Genomic DNA, 21,391 nt, shown 5'->3' with positions numbered 1-21,391 from the left:
CAGAGACCTATTGTGTGTGTGTGTGTATTCGGTTGCTTAGACAATAAAGGACAGATTTCCTGGCGCTCACAAAGAGGGGTGATGCTGAGCTATGCTAATAGGCATCATCTGGTGAGCCTGCCCTCCCTGGCTATTTGAATGAAATCCCAGTGGGTTTGCCAAGTGCCATACTCCATGCGGGACAGTCTGGTTTCAAACTGGTCGCCTTGCTGCAGCCTGAGTTCTGGTTGGCATCCAGTTGTGGATCTTGCCAAGAATTCTCTCTTCCTTCAGTGCATTTTTCCCCAGCTCTAAAATGAAAATCTCACAGAGGGAGAGTGGGGGGATCATTTACACCAGGGCTGAGCAAAACGTTTTGGGCTGTTCGCTGTCAAGGGCGTAGAACTGCAGCTTGTACTTAGCAGTGCTTGAAGCATCCCTGATAGTTTCCCTGTCTTGAGGCAGGTACAGGAAGTGATTCTTGCCTGTTGCACAGGCAGCAGAGCATCCTACAACGTCCAGCTAGCTGTAAAATACATCTGTAGGCTGTGTTAAATACCTCCCCTGCTTCTCAGTACCTATGAAAACCGCTATCTCAACCATATAATTCACTTATATTCACGGGAGAGGTCGGTAATAAGGTACAAGGACTTAATTAACCACTTGTCAGATGTTAAAATCAATTCTCCTGCAAGGCAGCTCTCCGTAATCCAGAACTTCTGGGATCAGTAAGAAACACTAAGTCCTTCTTTGCCAGAGGGAGAGATGTATTTAGCCAGCCTGGCCTGCTGACATCTGCTGCAGACCAAACACCAGTTTCTGGGAAGGCCAAAATGGAGGGTATGTACAGGAGAGCCCATCTCCCTCCGAGCTGCCTGTGAGCAGTAATGCAGCATGTGCTGTGAGGGCTCAACACAGCATGCCTGAAAGGAACCAGCAAATGCACATGGACAGCATCTGCTCCCTCCCCTTTCTGCCTTTGTGTTCTTTCCTCCTCACTTTGGGCAGACTTTTGTCTTCATTCCCTTCCATCTTCCTGCTGGAAGCTGCTGGCTTATGTGCAAGGAGTGAGGATGGCTGCCTGTCTGCCAGGACAGTGGGAGCTGACTCCACAGACGAGGCTGCTGAGCTCCATGCTGATCTAAATCCCAGTGATAAATAACACTGTCGCGCCTCCAAAAGACAAAGAATGAAGCAAACCAAAGCTACACAAATAGCACACCTAATGAGAAATGTCATCCTAAAATCCATTAGCAACAGGTAACAAGGACTGGACTGCAGACATGCAAAAGTAACATCCCTTGCAGATGCATGGATAAACTGTGTAAGACTGATGGAAAAATCTAATTATATTTTACTGTGTTTTGAGTACACCTTTGTCATTTCTCTAATTAGAAATGTTGCATGTGCAGCAATGCATGAAAACCTTGTGTAATTACACACAGTACTGGGATTTATCAAGCCTCTCTGTGATACAAAAACGCATGAGTACAGACTGAGTTTTGCCATTGCTTTGTCTCTTGTAAAAAGGGATGGCAATTTGCAAAGGCAGAATCCTTGAGACAACACTCATCTGTTTTGGGGCAGGATGAGTGACAGGACAGAGTGGGAGAAAATCTTGTGTTACTTGGGCTGGCTCCTTCTGAAGGAAATCACCTGTGATCAGCTGAAGGCCCAGGAAGGGATGGATGCCTGACAGTTCTGTCAGCAGAAGAGACGAGCAGAGCAGATGGGGCCACGCAAGCACTGTAAATTCTCTTGGCTTTCCCAGAGTGTGGGGCTCAGGTCTACCGAAGGTGCAGGTGCTCTCATTCAAACCCTTTCCATCCTGGTGTGGGATTCAGGGTTGTACCCGTGACTCTCTCTTGCGCTGCTTGATGAAACAAATGGGTTTGAGGCAGTGAGTGAACCACCACACTGGCACAAGAGACACATCAGGACATTGGATGGTTGCAAGCTACAGTCCTGGGCTGACCTAAGAGTCTGGAAATAGCCTTCATGCTTCAAGAGCTGCCTTGAGGCAACAGGTCACCTTCACAAGTGCTAAAACCGCTTTGAGCTCCAGCATGCAGCCAGGCCAAGCCAGCTTTGAAACAAATGAGCCACAGAGACAAACATTTCCCGCTCAGACCCAGAGATAAACTCTTCTTAGCCATCAAGTGGAAAAACACTGGCTTGCCTTTCACCTGAATCTCAGAAATCAATTTGGGAGTTGCAGCAGAATTGGGTGTATCCCTTTGTTTTCCTTTTTTAACTTGGGTCACTGGATAATGCCAACTTTTCCCTCAGGGGAGGGAACCCTTCAAATCAAAACATGGGATGCAAATCTCCTGGCAATGGGTGCCAAGCTCTTCTTTCCAGAATCCTTCCAAGGGGTGGCACAAGGGGGAAAATAAATGAGAAGCAGATGGCAGGAGACGTGTCCCAGAGGAACGATGGATATTTCTGCTGTGACCCACCAGGGAAAGGTTTGGAAGCGCTGACACTTTTATGGCATTCTGTTTTATTGTGCAGAGCATTTTTTTCTTGTTAGTTATATTTTGGCTTCTCTGGATAACATATTTTTAAATGGCAAGAGATGCGTACCCTACGTACCCATCTGCAGCAACAGATACACAGCTAGCTGGCAAGGTCTGAGCTGGGCATTACCTGGCCTAAATCACTACCAACACAGAAAAGTATCATGCTAGGAAAAAATCTTTCCCACAACAACAAAGTCCCAAGATTCTCCATTTTCACTGCACAGGCTTATCTATGATAAAAGACAGGCAAGCCCACATGCTGCCAGCTTCTTGCTCTTCTAATAGCAAAACAAAATGGGTAAGTTTGTTCTTACTAAACACTGGCAGATTCTCCTGTCTTCATCAGATGTGGAGTTTACCTTAGTTTCCCCTCTAACTGGCTAGATGGCCTTTTGTGAACCAAGTCATCTACTTGCAAATTTGTGACTTTCCCAGGGACTTGCTTCTTATTTCTTCTCTCAGCCTGCTGCAAGAAGCCATTTATCTGAAGACATCCAACAAGCAGCCATCCTCTTCATCTAATTTCAGACTGTCACAGAAGAAGAAAGAACTCACATATACCCTTGGTCTCTCTTCCCTTAATCTCTTTTAGTGCAACCTACAACCTTTACATCTGGACTAGAAGTCCCAGGACTGTTCAGATCAGGAAAAACGATAAAGCAGGGCAGGGGTACCCTTTACTTGAAGTCACAAATGCTATTAAAACCCAGCACAGGATATAGATGTCAAGAGGTGCAGACATGAGAAGAGAGATGTACAAAAAAGCCCTGCAATTTAGGGTGCAGAACACCTGTGGAACAAAGCACAACAGTAAAGAGCTCAGGGCAGGGGAAGAGTCCTAACATACACTCCACAGCCAGCATATGGCAATGACTTGGCTAATTCATCAAAACAACCAGATGAAAGCCAGGGACTAGCCTCACTGTACACGGTGATTTAGCAGCTATCTGAAGAGAATGGAATAAACACAACTGCTACCTTTCAAAGCTGTTCTGGCTTTTCTCCTTACAAAAATGATAAGGCCTGCAGGATTCCAGCAGAGATTCATGCCTCCCCGTTTCTTTTAAATAAAAATCATATGCCCATAACATGAACTACTGAATAGAGGGGGGAAGAACACATTAACTTTTTCATCTTCCCTTTTGCCCACAGGATATTTTGCTTTGCTGCAACAGGATCCTGCACAGTTTCCAAACTAGATGAATGTGGAGATACTAGCTTAGAACTCATCCTTTCTCTACTGTCATCAGCAGCAATTGAGCTCTAGCAATGTGGATGCACTGCCCATCTATTCTGGTGCTGTACAGAAGACAAACTCTCCAGAAGGGACCCTTCGGGATGCTTGATGTTGTAGTGAGATGCTAGGAATCTTGATGGCCATCACTTTCACAGAGGAAAAGCTTAAAAAGACTAAAGCACCAAACAAATACATGACAGCCTAGTGCAAGTGTGTCTATCAGCTGCTTTTCTCAGCAGCCAAGGGTTAAGCCTGGACTTCACAAAAGTCAAAGTCATTCTCTCTTCTTCAATGCTGATTCACATGGTTTAGAGCAACATTTTAACAAAGTTATGCAAAAGAAAAAAAGAAGAAGAAAAAAAAACATCAACATTTTCCCACTAAAACTAAACTGACTCTAGAATAAAGCTGAGCCAGTTACCAAGGCTTCCTGTGAGTAGCTGATGACCCACAATGGCCTTTTGGAGACACTCTCCAGCATGAGGTACATATTCCTTTTCTCCTAAATCACTGAGAGCTGTTCTAAATCTGTCAACGCAGAGGCTTTCTAAAATAAAGTTCTTTTCATCAAGGATGGAGAATAATTACAATCATTTGTGCTTGCTTTCCATTTCTGCAGGATCCTGCTCTTGTTGAAGGCCTTCCCAAGAGCTATCAGAAAGGCACCTTGATATTTTTTGTGCACAAACATAATAAATAAGATCAGTACATAAACAATCTGAAGGGCTGAACCATGACTACCAGTCAGTTACTGTTGGATTGACCAGTCATAACTTCCGTTATTATCTTTGACAAAGGACATAACAGTGAACATGTTGCTTTTGTGTTGGATTGTTGTGTATGTGCCTTAGCATTCTCTGACAAAGAACAACAAGAACTTTGCGAAGAGATATAGCTATAGCAAAACAAGCTTGTGGGATACAGTCTGAACCTTTCCAATCTCACCATCATTCCTTTCTGGAGAACCAGAGCTTCAGTCCTGATTGAGTGCTAAATCCAGCCCCCAACAGCCAAATATGACAGAGCAAACACTGAACTTGCACTTGAAAAATACTGAATTATACAGCAATCAGGATGTGAACACGGGGAAATGTGCCAGAGGATATGTATCCCTAGTCCATTAGTTTATTTGAAAGTATTTTACATTTTATTAAAGTAAAGCAGACAGGATATAAGCACTATAAACTTTCCCCTGTAAGTGAGCATTGCTGGCATTCCACTTGCTTAAATTATTACCTTTTCAAGGGCTGGTTAATCCTTGCCCCTCTTAGTTAGCAGAGGAAATAGTATGTTGGGTGTTTCACTTCCCGGGCCAAAGCATAACGGTGCTTCTGCAAGACTAGTTCTGCCTTTCACTATTTTTTCTTCCTCCTTCGGGAATCTATCTCTGTATTCCTGGCACACAACTACATTTTATTCCATGGGTAATATCTCTTGCTTGAAATCTCTTCTGACAACAGTCACATTTTCTGAGATGCATGATTAAAGAGACTAGCTTAAGCTTTTTACTAGAGAAATTGAAATGCAACTTACTTGTTTCCAATGAACTGGAGGGGAAAATGGTCTCCTTACAGAGGAATCTGCAATTTTATAAGAAAAATGAACAGGTCAATAATCAGAAAAGATGAAGTGGAAAGAAATACGAGTATTTTTTCATTTGCAAATGCCATCCTGTCAAAACAGACTTGCTTTGCTGGAATATGTTTTCAGCAAGAGTAAATCATTCTGAAACTAGATTTGTACTTGGACTACCTTGGACCATTTCATTGAGCTTGTCATTGATCTGAATAATTTTCATACACATTAAAGCACCCAGATACTGTTAAAACTACTTCTTAAATCATTTACATGTCCTTATATGGAATGTATAGATTGTTGCTCAGACTACAACAAAATGTTGAGTCCCACTCACATAGTCATTTTGGTATTTCAGAAGTCAATACCTTGCAGTAGTTTCATTCTAAGTATCAGATGAGTTTATAATTATTTGTATCAACCTAATATAATATATTTTAATCCTCTCTGAATATCTGACAGAACATGAAATTCTTTCTTGATAGCCTTAGCATTAATGTTCATCTCGAGATTGATTCCAAACCAAAGCACTGCAGCAGACTATTAGTTTGGTCTTTCATTCAGTGTCATTGCTGAAAAGCTCTTCAGCTTAGCTCTTCTCAGAAGCAAAAACCTGCTGTCAGTCACTGCTATGCTGCTAAGTCCTTTCTCCCATAGTCTGAAAGTTTGGGCCCATTTTGCTCTTTGCCAGGAAATCTATCCAACTGACAGTTACTGGAGACAGAAATCTACCTTTACAACCTTTCCCAGTTGGCAAAGACACTGAGGCTTAGATACAGGTGCAGATATGGGGACAGGCAGAAGAAGAGAGGTACAGAAAGAGATAAGGAGAGACAAGGATAATCTCTCCTACAGATCTGAGCAATGTTTTTGAGGCTAGAAGGATTAAGGCACCACAGAAAAATTAGTCGTTACTAGTAAACTGTATTTCTGTCCTACACCTCAGCCACACTCAAAATCAGTCCAAGACAACAGCAGAAGAGCACATGCTAGCTACTGTATCTCAGCATAGTCACCACAGTTTTAAAACTGGGCCTTTTAATATTGTGGGGGGCCAACAGAATGATTTCTATTGAATAACTCTGAGTTTAAAATAAGAGACATCCTCTTCCCTGTCTCCTTTGCTGCTTGCAGTGCAGGTGCAAGCTGACAGCTCTGTGACTACAAATTGCTGCTGGAGCCATTGAAGCCTTCTCTTCAAAGCAGATGCTCGCCTTTTCTGCATGAGTAGCAAAACATGTGCCCTGACCGTCACCAGCTATTTTTAAAGGATGGATTTCTTCATTGCTTGTTTATAGCTTTATGTGTTGGAAAAAAAGAAATAAAAGAGGAAAAAAATGTCTGTGAGGCAACATGCATCCTTTGGAGGCACTGGTGAGATCTAGAATTAGAAATTATCTGTTTTACAGTATGAAACCAGAAAGCCAAAGTGCTAAAAGCATAGAATATTACAGAGACCTTTGAGTTAAAAGTAAAGAAATATGCCAACAGAAAAGAAGCTTCCCCATTACGAAGTTTCAGACCATTATCCTGCAGCTGCAAGTTTCCTGACAGCAGTCAACGTCACATGCTTTCCAGCTATGAAGGAGCTCACTCCTTCCCAGGTCACTCAAGGATAACATCCTGAGACTCTGGACTCTGTTTTAAGTAATAATTTCACAGGCACTGTCCTTTCTACCGCAGACTCATTCCTCCAGATTGCTTGTGAAGACTCCCCAAGTTTTACATCTGTAAGGAACAAAATGAAAAACAGAGAATGCCCCCATCAATGGCCTGTCATGAAACAGGAAGCTGATGCAAATAGCAGCTCTGCAATGAAAGAATGTCAAAAATACAGTTGGAGTTGGATAAATTCATGTTGCTTCTCAGCTCACTGAAGAGGGAGGAAATATGTGACAGTGCAGTATAATTATTCTTTTTCCACTGTCAGAGACACAGGACAACCACATTACTCATGCAGAGCCATGAGCAAAGCTGCACAGATCCTCCCAAAACAAGTGGCAATAGAAGGTTTTTCCTAATCATGCCATCCACAGAGTTGATGACACATTTTTACTTGCTTCCCTTCAGATTCACATAGGTTCCTAGGCCTCTCTTCCCTTTCTTTGATGTTGATCATAGAAAAAATGATGTTACTCTTGACCAAAGGTTGGCACCAGGCACAAGCACAACATCAAGTGAATTTCATCAGTAATTAACGACATGCTTGCAGTGCATGCTTCAAGAGTGCAAGAACTAGTCCCCAGAACAATTACATTTGATTCAATTATTCTCTTTCCTAATCAGTCCCATGTTGCCACCTGTCCCCTTGATCAATCTTGTTCAGTCCGACAAGTAAGAAGACAAAAGCCTTCTACACATCCACTGTTTCAGTGTCAGATAGTTGAAAGAAATCTTGTCTCTAGGCTCCTGCTTATCTGTCCAGAAAGTATAGTAAAAAGAGATTATCATAGAATCATTGAGGTTGCAAAGACCAGTGGGGTTATCCAGACCAACAATCAGCTCATGCCTGTGAACTCCCTAGACTATGGTACCATTTCTACTCTTGAACACTCTAGGGATGGTGACTCCACCAGGGAATCCTGGTGTTACCAGTATGGCCAGAAGCACAGAGGAGAGGTCCCAAGGCAACATCCAAGCAGCAGTGCACACATCTGCATCCCCTCAGCCCCCTGAACGCACTGCCTGCGCCCAATAGCCACTGCCCACCAGCTCCAGGCCTCAGTTGCTTCAGCTCTCTGGATGGGGGCCAAGAGGTTGTCACACCACCACAACCCTGCTGTGCAAGATATGTTTCTTTCCCCATGCCAGCTTTATCTCACAGCTTTCTTTCTTTTCTAGTTTTTTTTCCCCTCTGTATATATTTGCAGTGATTTAAGGAGTCAAATGACAAGAAGGTGCAGGAGCGGGAGTACTCCTGCATCCTGCATGCGAGGATCAGTGGATAAGAACTGTGTGAAGGAAGTGAGTTATCCACCCACACACAATTTGATTTCATGGCTTTTTTCTTTTCTTTCTCTTTTAGCCATTGCAATGAAACATTTTTGCCCTGATACCTCTCCCCTCCACTGTGTGTGTGTGTATCCATGTGGCCGGTTCCCTCCAGTGTTTATTCGGCTGCAGAGAAGTGAAACGATTTCTGGGCAGGATGTCCAAAGATAAATCTGGCTTGTGGTGAGAGTTAAAAAGATTACAGTAAGGCCTTGTTTACAAAAGAGAAGGATCAGCTGCTGTTCTTGGAGTTTGTTTAAAAATTCTTTTTTTAACCGTCCCTTTTTGTGTTTAGGTTTGTTTCTCTTGTTAAATAAATAGCCTCTAAAGTCTCCATTGATCACCTCTGTGTTGTGTGCAAGGAGAGGAGAGAGATTTTCATATTGGGTCATCAGCTTCCTAGAAAAGGTTACTAAGCATCACAGAGGGGCAGCATCAAATGCAATCTGGGGCTGAACCATGTGGCCTAGCTGTGACCAGGCATCGGCTGCAATACCAAGGCTTTGAAAGATGGGGTGGGGTCACTTATGATAACATGAGGATTTTCACACTCAATACACAATTAAGCACATCATGGTGATGCTCTGGATTCCTACAGCACAGCACCTAACAACCTGGACTGCCTGTTTCCACCTCAGCAGCAGTAATAGCAGACAACTAGAGCAGCAGCAAGGCCTCTGGCACATAAAACAGCTCATCCAAACACATGCATCTTCCCAGCCTCTTCAGCCTTGTCACCCTGAAGGGGTGGTGAAACTTCATGCAGAAAATGTGGATGAAGAGGAAGCTAATGCTGACCTCTGTTGACAAATTAATAGAAGAAAAAGTCAGCTTCTTGCTCACTAAGTCCATACACTGTGGATCACTTCGTGGTGCAACTTTCTATTCTCCAGCATGGAGGATGCTTCTCCTTCCCTAACTTCACACACTGCAGAGGCTGACACCATGACTAGTGTTTCTCTAGCTCACACCGAGCATTTATCAGAGTTCCCTCCACGAGCACAGCTCTCCCATTCATTGCTTTTGGGTGGCTGGGGAAGACAGAGTCACAGACGTGTTCAGTGCAGGTCCACAGGGCTACTTCAAAATGCAGTTCATTGGACTCTATTTCTCTCCCCAGTGCAGAAAGCCTTATTTCTTATAACACACAAAGGAGGTGTATGTGAATTCAGACAATTAGGTCTACGAATATATATGGGAGAGAAGAAACTGAATTTCAGTGCACCCCTCTTTGGAAGAAAACAGTACTTTGCTTAGCTTGGATTTCCTAAAATAAAATAAAAGCAGATGACAAGGGAGAAGATGAGTAGAACTCATTTTAGGAGAAGAGTGTTAATGCATTGAAGTTGATAATGTTTTTCAAGAAAGCAATGATGTGTTTCAGGTTCCTGAAGGCTGGTTCATTGTTAAAGCCATAATTAACTGCAGAGACCTGAATGTATTCATCAGTATATATTAGCTGTTCACAAATGTTTACGAGGAATTAATAAGAACCAGGGTGCTAAATGAAACAAAAGCTGCCAACATTCAAATTTATCTCTGGAACAAGAACTCCACCTTCAACAGCAGACCTCATTTTGCAATGTCTCTTACTTAAAAAAATAGCAAGGCAAAATATACACTAATCTGTATAGAGCTGACATGCAGCACTTTTTTTGCAAGCTAAGATAAAAATCTGGAAAGACTGGGAAAATCTTTTACAAAATTATCTTGTCTCATATTGAGACACAATCTGTATGACTGGCAGCTCAAGTTATGAGCGTTAACACACTTCAGCCAAGAGCTTCTGTCATTTTCAGTTAATATATTTGTTCAATCAACCAACCAGTTTGTTCAACTATTCAAGTATTCAGTGACTGCAGCAGTTATATGCTATGTAAATTTATGCAAATGATTGTGTTAACTAACAGTTTCTGGCTGAGGATGTAGAGGAATGGTCAAATACCCAAATATCACCCATTCTTCATGTGGCCTACAGATAATTCCTTTTTCTGTTCTACCATATCCTTGCCGTTTCCACAGCGGTCAAATCAAGACATCCTAAATTGCTCATTTAAAGTCATGACACAAGACTTAGGAACAACAGAAAAAATGATACTTTCTCAGTTAGCCTAACCGAAGCTTAATTCCATTCTTATTTCCCAAGCTGCCAGGTCTGAATTCTTGCAGAGGCTTTAGAAATACCGATGCAATTTGTTTGCCTGATGCCAGCTCTTTACCCGAGGATAACATCAATCCCTAGATTTCCTCATTCAGTGCCAACAGTGACCAATCAATCCTCTACTTACAATCTCCTTTCAAAGTATTGCCAAACAGTTCTTGCACAACTACTAAAGAGGCCAGTTAAAAAATATGGTCACTTTGTTTTTTTTCTTCTCTTCCTCCATTCTTTCTCCACATTGGTTGGGACAAGCATGGGAGGGAGGCAGAGAAGTTTTGAGCACTTTCTACTTTTCTATCACTAATGACACTATAATGAAGCTGACAGATCCATTAGGATTAGTTTGATGGTGGAATTAAGCATCTGGACTAAAATTGGATATGACGGATTTTCCCCATTAAGGTTTTTGGTCTGAGCTCAAGATAAAATGATTACCATTGCAATTACAAGGCAATTATGCTAAGTTAATTAATGGTATGTAGCTTTATTTACAACATATTCCCTTTCCCCAAAGATTCAGAGCTCCTTCCCCTCCCTATCCTCTCCTTCCTTAAGCTTTATATTTCTGCTGAAACACTGACAAGCTCTGGGTGATTTAATCAGCCGTTTACTCTCAAAAGATGTATTGATTTGAAGACTCACTAGTTTAGCCTCTGATCTAGAAACCAGTGGTTCTATATCAGCTCAGAGCACCTAAGGATATCACCTTGAAGTATTTCTAATGATGTGGAGCTTAATGCAGCTGCAGTGGTGGTGATGACAGACATATGTCATGACCCAGTCTCCCATTCCCTGTCATATGAAAGAGCTTGAATAGCCCAAGGCCAAGAGAAGAGACCTGAAGGTACCACCAAAGGAAGGCACCCTGCTCCCCAGGAAGCCTGTCATTAGAATTAAATATGAAGGGAATAAAACAGATACGTGTAAACCAAGGTGCCCAAGAGAGAATGGAAAAAAAAGTAAAGCAAAATGAGAAATCCATGAATAAAACCCTGCTGAGGTCACGTTTGAAAACTCTCTGGATAACCAGGACAGTTCTGTCATGCAAATAAAGTTTGAAGGACAGTTTCTTGCTTGTGTCATCTTTGCCTCTTCCCAGTGGAGCATATCCTACCCACCAGGACATCTTGTACAAAAGGAGGGAACATCTTTCACAGATGAGGAGGTTACAGGTATATCAGGACAGGTAATGTTAGAAGAAACAAATTAAAAAGGCCATTCTTACAAACAATGCTGCTTCTCCCTATATTTTGACAGCACATATGTTGCACTTTCAGGCTCTGCCATGTACAAACAGGAGATCTGAATCTGATGTTCCCTAGGAACTGACTTCATCCCTCTGCAGGTCTTGGTTGACCTCCTGCCTCTTTTCAGATCCTAAAGACTAAAAGCAATCATATGTTTTCATACACCACAGATACAAATCTTTGCCTAGTTTTGCTAAGGAAACAATGCTTACATGATTAAATTTTGCCCCCTTTGGTCAGTTACTAGAGACATGAAAAAGCTAAAACTCATAAGCAGAGGTCTCAAAACGCTTTAAATTGAATACAAATAGATGACCCATTAGAAAAGAGTTACTTAGTCAATGCTAAAAAATGTAAGCGTTACGCTGTATTGGGCACCAGAAAAGCCACTTGCACAGCGTTCAAGTTTGCAAAAGAGATTATATCATGAGTCATGACTTCTTCACCATGCATATTTCCTAGTATCTAATAAGGGAGGTTGGCAGCATGTCATTGCTTAGTTCTTAAGGGAAAACAAGCATCAGATAAAAAGTATTAAAAAATAAGCCTTGCTGGAGGTTCATCAAAAGATCCTCTGTCTTATAAAAGTCACTGAGGTGACTTCAGGCGTTCAGTCAGGTCAGTCTATCATGTTTCCCTTGCAAAGGTGTCAAGCTTCCTCCTTTGTTTAGAAAGTCTCATCTTATTGCCTTTGGGCTTCTACTTTGCAAATCCTTTCCATCAGCTGTCCCCAAAGCAAGCCAGTTCCCACTTCAAATGGGTGGGGATACTGCCATTTTGAGCTATGCTCCATCTTTCTTTATTAAATGCTTCTGAAAGTCTTGGCCTAAATGACTTGCCTGCATCTGTGGCAAAATGAGGAGTCCCAGGAGTCCTATCCGAATGCCTGCCCTTTAAAATCATCCTTCCTCTATGAAGGTCAGCAAATCCCTTTCCTATGCTCCAGAAATGATGGTATATTCCATTAGCCTTCGCATTACCCAGCAACCATCAGAAAAACAAAGAAGAATTTATTAAAAATCATAATCTTGATTCCAGTTCAAACACGAAGATGCAGTGCCTGCATCATTCCCAGTCATTCTCTCACAAATACATTATCTCGCTTCCCTGTTAGGGTACTGTTCACTCTCCAGCCTGCAGACATTCACCTATACAATTCCTTCTGTCTTTGGGAAGCATCCAGGTTTCTTGCACAGAGCAAAAGGAAAACACAGCCCAAAGGCAAAGGAGAAATGATGTACCATACTGTACACCCTTTCCAGGATGCAAAGACCCTAAAGCCTCTAGCTTCTGGGAACATGCAGGGGGTATTACATTTCTTGTCACCTTGTGTTAGGAAAACCTCAAGCATGTGGTTCTTCCATAGATTACTGGAAACTGTGCTCAGTGGTGCTGAACACAAGGAAGGTGCACAAATCTCTGAGCCAGGAATTGTGGCATTAAAGCTGAGGGAATTAATGTGTGAAGAAAGGAAGAGACATTCACAAACATATCCCAGACAGTGCAAATCCTGTATCTTAAGTGTCCTTAAGCCTGGGCAGGGGGAGGAGAAAAAAAAAAAAAAAAAGCATTTATCCTTTTAGAATAAAAAGCAGAACATTATGTCAGTCAGAGGAACTAACTCATTTCCAGCATATGAGTATCTGGCTTGATTTTTTGTGTTCGATTCATGCTATTCATACTCCTGGGCTTAGATCTGTTGTTCTGTATCATTCCTGTCTCACACGGAGCAACTAGGATCTATTAAAGCTAGATGAAAGAGGGATATAACACAAAGGCAGACGAAGAGCTGGATGAGTGTGGGCAGGTGAATTGGAGCACAGGAGAAGTGAGAGCCCTCAGGGCTCGGGCTTTGAATGGATAACCATGATTCATGGAATATTTATTTGGATACATCAGATTCCTGCAGGGTAGATGATGGAAACTTTGGAAAAAAAAAGAAAAGAAGAATCTGCGTCAGTTGAAGGGCTACATGAGCTACTTCACCTCTCTGGATATCTACATACATACCCAGTATCAAACATAACTCTTGGCTGATGTTAAGCTAGAGCAAATGGCAAAGTCTCTCACAATCAGAGGGTGAAAGCAGACTTCTTTCTCTATAGATGTGAAACACATCAAAGTAACCTGTTTCTACCTGACTTTTTCACTGCCCGACTTCATCTTCACCCTTAACTACTTTTCTGTCTCAGCCATATAGGTGGGAGATGTTTGAAAGAACAGGACTGGTTCACATCATGTATATGCTTCAGATTTCGTCTTAAAAAACTCAGGTGAAATAAACTTGTCTTTACAGAATTAAGTTGCAAAAAGGTTAAAAAGGCCAAACGTTTCTTGAGAGCTTTGATAGGTGCCTCTAGAAGAGGCAATAAATGTTTAAATGGTACACAATATCCTGATCTGTATTCACCTGGATGTTCTTACTAATCAGAAGTGCTACTTCAAACCTTTAAAAACTTGAAGAATCTGGCTAGATAAGTGCATAAGGAAGTATAAGTGATAAGTAAACCAATTTTAACTATGTCTTTTCCTATGTTCAATGAATGATTCCTTAATTCATTGCAGGTGGCAGGCAGTATCTTAGATATCCTCTTTCATCCTTGAGCAGGAATAGCACTTGAATTCAGAGGCTGGAAAGACAAGGCTGTCTAACCTCAGCATGTGTCACTCTAAGAATACACCTCAAAGTTTGGACCTTAAAGACTTACAAGCACTAAGACAACAGGTTTACCAAAGAGTTGGGATTTTATGTTATTTGTCACATGTCCAGAGCTGTCTTTCTTCCTCCCAGGACTCAGGAGAATAATTATCATCAAAGCTCATATGTTAATAGAGCCATGATGATGGACCACAGTACAGCTGCTAGGATCAGAGAAATTATGGCCCCAATGAACCTCAGGAGGTCACTACAACCAGCATTCCTCAGCCTGCGGCCCACAGTCTGGCAGGCATCAGGCAGTAGCCCAGAAACATCACAACTTAATTTGCCAGCATATGCACTCATTTCCATTTGTGGGACTAAGTAAGGAAGCTGGGGAAAGAGTTGACAACGGTTCAGTTTGCAGCAGGCTGGAAGTGCAGTCTATTATAGAAATACTGTACTAGGTGGACTGTGGTTCCTCCCAGATCAGAAAGGTGAAGTCATCCTTGGAAGAACTGAGAAAGGGTAAATAGGGGCTGAGGAACCAGTTGAGTCTGATCCTCTGTCCTAAGGCAGGATTAAGCTCTATTGAAGCATTTCTGCCAAGTACTTCTCTAACTTCTTCTTAAAAATCTCTAATAACACAGATTACACCCCTTCCCTAGGCAATGTATTCCAGTATTTAACTATTGTGACTGAGAAAAAGTGTTTCCTAATGTCTAATCTGATTCTCTTAGTGCAATTTAATCCTGTTACTTCTTACAGAACTTATAGGAGAGCCAGAAGACAGTTTATTCCCTTTCTTAGCCCCAGGCAGCACAAGGTAAAACACATTAGAATATACTTCACTAACAGCATACAGTATGCAGTATAGAGAAGCTGAGTCTTTATCCCATGGAAAGCTGCTCTGTTGGGAAGAGAAAACAACATGCTACCCCTCCTCATCAATGAGAATATACAAGATCAGAATTAATAGGGGTAAACTGCAAATCCCAAGGCTTCCTTGATTTATCCTACACAATCTTCCTTGGGGAAAACAACAATGCCTACTTGTCCCCAGACCAGCTCATATTAAAACAAACAAACAACAACTGAAAGCAAAGTTTTCCCAAGAGGATCCCACTGTCTCTAGAGTTCTCTTCCCCCTTTTACTGTGCCAAGGTATCAGAAGGCCCAATAAAAAGAGGGGAGAAAAAAAAAGGAAAAAAAAAAAAAAAGCATTAAGAAAGGAATCTTTGTGAGCAGCTGTTAAAAGAAGGCTGAGCACTTTTATTTATTTATTTTTCTTTGGGTAGTATTGATGGGAAGAGAGAACAACAAAGAATTGCTTTTGGAGTAGCCCAAAAGCTCCCTGCTGACAGGTCAGTCCCACCCCCTACCTCCCCAGCACACAAGGACCCTTTTCAAAGAGAATCACCTGGCCCATAAATTCCAATTTATGTTAATTTAAGAAAACAAATGACCAACTCCAACCTTTGAGAGTGTTTAGGAATGGCAGGATTAAGCAGGGTGATTAAAACTGAAAGGCCTCTCCTTGGCACACTACTTTGCAGGTGGGGTTTCCTCCAGTCCTCATTTTGCGGCTTCACTGTCCAAAGTCTCCAAGAGGTTAAAGTGGAATAGTCCAGGCATTTGAAAAAACTATGTAGACTGGAGAAAGGACAAGAGGAAATTAAGCGACTTTTCTTTTTCACCTTCCTTTCTCCAGTTATCTGTACAAAACCCTCAGAGCACCTATATTTAGACTAGGATATATAAAGAGACACAGATGCACACTTGACCCAGGATCGTTTCCCATTTTCTATTAAATTGAATCATTTTTAGCTTCTGTGCTGCTTTCTTCAATGATCTGGGATCTCGCCAAGGACAGGGAAGAAGGAAAAAAAGGCTTTTTAGGACCACTTTCTGAATAAAGATCTTGCCTGAGACTTAATTACAAATGTGGTGTACCAATTTAGATAGGCAGCATTACTGGATTCAGCAGGGAGATGTTTCAGAAGTCAAGGCCAAACACTTTGGCTTTGTGAAGCAGAGGAAAAGAAAGTATGGGTTCATTATATCCCTTTAGCCCAAACAAGCTGAACTGCAGCACTCCTGGGCCAGCATGTCTCCTGCTAACAAGCTTGCTCTCTTTGCATATAGAGGAAAGTTCCACTTGAGGGCAAGCTGGGATACTTACCCCTACTCCTCTTTATGGGAGGTCAGAAATCCCTTCGCAAGTGTACCGAACAACCCCTTCCTTTCCAGTTTTAGTTTGTTCCTCCCCACATTTATCTTTGTGTGTTCCGGTATGAAACTTTTCCAACTTAAATTGCTCTCTCCCCTTTTCTGGCACCTTACTCTCCTCAGCCTCAGCACTGACAGTTGGACTAGATGATCTTAGAGGACTTTTCCTACCTTCATGATTCTATGATTCTGTGGTAGTGATGAAAAGTTATGCCATTCTTTCTTGATCTCTGTCTTCCTAGAAAAAGCAAAGTTCCCTCCTTTCCCTTATGAAACAAGGTCTCCTATGCCATTTTCCTTCTTGGGACATACTTTTTTATTCCTGTGCTAACCTCAGTGCCTAATGTGTATAGAAATAGGCTGCAAGTCTAATCATAAAGCAGAAAGTTCTGGCTACAAGTACACAGGCGACAGCATAAAGGCAGAATTTACCAGGATTTGATGTGGGGATGATTAGACAGAGAGACCTGGAGAACAAAAGCTCAAAAAAGACTCCTCCTGGCTATGCCAGAAGTATTTTTCATGTTTCTACAGAAAAGAACAGTACTCTGAGATTGTCAGCTCTCCGATGCATGTCCATGCCTCTTTCAAGCCTCTGTGATGCATACCCTTATGGATTACCTGTCTCACCCTTTCATGTTAACAGCAAGAAGACTCCTCAAGTAAGGAAATCCCATGGCAGAACCTCTACAGATGTGCACAGGACAGGTGCAAGGCTGCTTTCTCCTCAAGTGGAGATGACAAAAAGCTTCTCACATTATCCAGCCTGATTTTTGGGCCATGCAATCTCTACCTCTCAGGAAGGTTCACTGAAAGCACTTAGCAAGCAGTAGGTTGGACAAAACAGAGGTAACGAGATCAGTGCTTCTGGGTGCTGCTGTAACTATGGTGACAAGGGAAAAGTATCTTTTTCTATGAGTTTAGAAATCTAGCAAATGGTGATGATAGACAACACTGTACACTGATGGCTAACTAAGCTCCAACATATCACACTCATTTTCCCCTCCTCAAAGGAACAAGGGAAGGAAATATGCTAAGGTTTGAGATAAGGACAGGGATATCACTCTCCAGTTATCATCAGAGTCAAAACAGATTCAGCATAGGAAGATAAAATTAATTTATTTCATACTAAAAGAGACTAGATCAGTGAGAAAAACATAACTAAAAAAACCTTTCTCCCTCTTGCACCTGAGCAGCAGGAGAACAAGGAACAGGTGCTGTGGTCAGTCCATAATGTTTTCTCTTTGCCACTCCTCCATATTCACTCTCTGCTCCTGCTCTAGTGTAGGGTCTCTCCCATGGGATGCTGTCTTTCCCAAAGTGATTCCACATGGGCTTCCCACAGGCTGCAACTCCTCAAGAGCTGCTCCAACGTGGGTCCATACCATGGGGCCCATCCTACAGGAGCTGCTCCAGCACAGGAATTTTTCCCTTTCTTAAATCTGCTCTCACAGAAGTTCAACCAGTGTAGCTCATTGGCTCAGCTTTGGCCAGCATCGGGTCCCTTTTGGAATAGCTGGAGCTGGCTCTTGTCTAACATGGAGCAGCTTCTGGATTCACAAAGGTCAGCCTTGAAGCCTTCCCATTACCAAAACCTTGCCACATAAATCTGACACAGAATGATGGAAAGCACAATCCAGCCAAAGCTCAGCTTGGCAATAGAAACACCCTAACACCATTTCCATTACATTCCCATTATCATTTCCAAACACAATTCTCTTTCTTTGGGAGAAAGAGTTAAATACATAATATTTTAATTTCCCATCTGAAATTTCTCTGGGTTTTCCTAGAAACAGAAGAGATGAGAGATCTGATTGCTTGATTGATTACTACATTCATTTCTTTATTTTTCTTCTCTTTAAATTTCCTTCCTTCAACCCCAAAAAATTGATTACTTTTTCCTTTCTTTCTTCTCTTTCCCCACCCAGCTCTGTTTGAACTCTATTTCCTGAGGCTTTGGTAAGGATTCCAGATGCCCAACTAAGCTGATCTGCATTGAGTCTCTTTTCCAGAAGAGAAGTATACAGCATTTCTTGAAAACTAGTTCTCTCCTCTCAAAGATCTCCTATATTTATGCTTCCATAACAGAAAAAGCCAAAAGCTTCAGTAACTTCAGAAAATGTTGGTCATTATCTTTGCATGGTGAAGACAGCAATCTGAGCTTTCAAACAAAAAAAGTCATTCTTAAAAAAAAAAAAAAAAAAAAAAAAAAAAAGTGGGAAATGCCAGCATATTTATTCCTAAACAAAACTTTTCTAGCACAACCCTGGGCTTCCCAACAAGCAGTTCTGTGAGTGAACTTCATAGTATGACATCAGTGAACAGATGGCAGGCAAAGCTGTTGGCAGGGTGATGAGAAAGCTGGCCATTTATAATGGAAAATGTCCTGATAAAAAGGAATGTGCTTATTTTATTCCATGTTAATGTTTATAAAATTCCTTTCCCGAGGCTTCCTCGAGGATCTTTTCATCATTATTGTATTATTATTAATAATAAAGCAAATAAAGGGGAGAAAAATGTGCATAGCAAATGACATTTTAAGTGCCCCAGAAAGGTTTTCAGCACTGGTGGCGTTGATTACACTGTGATGATTTGTTACAAGCTTTACAGTTACAAGCCACAATGGTGCGGACACTTCTCCCAACAGGGTTAATTGTATAATAATACTCAGTAACTGGCAGCCCTTCACCTTTCAATGGGAGGACTTTGGAGTGTGAAGACATGCACCAATGCTGCCAAATTTCTGCACCTTGAGAATCTCTGAATGCTAATGTGCCTCCAATCTTTCAAAGGCTGACTTTCAGCTGGATGCAATTCAGGGTGGATCCATTCTGTGAGAGGTGAGGAACAAAGCTGGGCTTTGAGAAAAAAAGATACCATGAGGAGTAGTTTATGCCTTGAAAAGTCAAATCCAGGTGTTTCAAGAACTATTTCTTATTTTAAGTAACCTTCACCCTAATAATACTTTCTGGAAAACGTAAAGATGGGGCAGGAAACAAAAGCAAGCAGGAAGAGGTTCCTCTAATGGATTACCACTGGAAATTCTGCACTAGCACAGGACAGGAGGAGACACATAATGAATTGCCTCTTCCACCAGAGAGAGTTCAAACCATGGGATGAAAACAGCATCCCAGCAGGACTCATCAGGCCTGACCTCCCTCAGGGAGGTATGTGCACCACAAGTCACCGGTGAATGAGGTAGCAACATTTCTCAGCTGGGTCCTAAACAGGCACCTCCCTGAACAAACAGAAGATGCTAACCATAGCTGTCAAGAGATATAAAAGAGCTCAAACTCTCCTGGGTCCAGGCCTTCCTGCAGAGCCAGCCGTTGGAGGCAAAGGCAGTCTCCTAGATGAGGGCTAAGTCTGGGGCATCTTATTTTGGGTGGAACTCCTCAACATGCCACGCTGCCAAGTCACAGCATGGAGAAAGAAGACATTTCCTCCCACTCTTCCATTTTCCCCCTACTTCCCTTATTTCCAGGGACTCAAAACCAACCATGCCTTGCTGATCTGGTAACTTCTTACAAAATTACTTCACTTTGATAAGGCAGGAGGAAGACTTGTACTCTGGATTAGTCTCAGCACAATCACTTCACACAGAGCCCCACTGAAGAGTGGGGAAAAAAAAGTGACAAGACTAAAGACAGCTTAAAAGCAAATAAAGTAGGAGAGCAATTAATGATAATTGAAAGATTATTATCAGACAGCCCTTATCTCCCTGCTGCTTATAAAAGCAGCTGATATCAGTATTGCCATTGTAGGGACAGTGAAACTGAAGTCTAGGGAGGTCAAACCATTCACCTCTGGTTGGCTAGCCAGACAGCCACATAACTACAGAGAAATCCTAGCTGTTCAGTCTTTACCTGATGCATTGTGTCCACCAGAACAAAAATCTGACAAGACAGAATCTGTCTCAGAAAGCAGGAATCAATATTTCTATCTTTCAGAACAACAACAACAAAAAAGAACTGAGTAGCCAGACTGTCTTTCTGATGTATTTAGCAATAAAAAGATGGAGAGGGCAGCTGTGGTCCCCTGGTATCCACCCACAACCAACAGGCAGTGACCTCCTGCTACAGCAACATAGCTAAACAAACAACTTGCTGTTCCCTTGGGACAAATTCCTTGGTGGGGACAGTCTGTTTTCAACATTTCCATATCTGGATGCCATTACATCCACCTATGCCTACATTCAGCCACCATAAGCATATGGAAAGCTTCTATCTCATCCTGAACACCATGCCAGAGACCAGCAGTGCTGGAGAGAACTTGTTTTCTCATAGAATCACGGGCTAAAATTTCATAGATGAAGAAGACTGGGTCAATCTCATCTAGATGCTGAATTCAGAACAAATTCCAGGGCGATGCTTGAAATCCAGCATCTTTTGCATTTCTTCCCACTTCCCCCTTTCCTTGGTTATGAGATGTCCTCAATTTACCCAATGATACATTAAGAAAACTCTTATCTTTTAGGCAAAAATCTCAACTTGGAAAAGCTACAGGAGTTATAAACTATACATCATCAAACTGCCTTAAGCTCTCCAGCTCACTGTGGTTTGATAGCCTGCCTAGTGGACCATTCCTAGCCCTTAAATTAATTTGCAAAATATACTTTTTTTTTTTTTTTTTTAGTTTCTTTCCATCTGCAGCATATTCTGTTCCATCTTCCCTGTACAGTTTTGCTGCCCTGGAACAACAATTGTAACAAAAACAATAAAAACTAACAGCAACAACAGCGTGTTTAATTTCAGGCTCCACTGTGGTCACTTCCCTGCCGAACATAGTAGGGAGACATGGATGAAGGCACTG

General features: G+C 41.9%; 1 protein-coding gene across 32 annotated transcripts in view; it reads right to left on the bottom strand.

Annotated features, from left to right (window-relative positions):
• The window catches only part of LOC116653662 (uncharacterized), a 424,046-nt gene that overhangs the window by 338,790 nt on the left and 63,865 nt on the right, over window positions 1–21,391 (bottom strand). For all 32 annotated transcript variants that reach the window (XR_014948267.1, XR_014948268.1, XR_014948273.1 and 29 more), the window contains exon 4: window positions 5,272–5,318. The gene's annotated coding sequence lies outside the window, so the exon portion shown is untranslated. The remainder of the gene's footprint in view (window positions 1–5,271; window positions 5,319–21,391) is intronic.

The sequence above is a fragment of the Coturnix japonica genome, chromosome 7 (assembly GCF_054131305.1).
Source record: "Coturnix japonica strain WE chromosome 7, WE-NBRP24, whole genome shotgun sequence".
Taxonomy (NCBI): Eukaryota; Metazoa; Chordata; class Aves; order Galliformes; family Phasianidae; genus Coturnix; species Coturnix japonica.
This window is presented reverse-complemented; position numbering and strand designations above follow the sequence as displayed.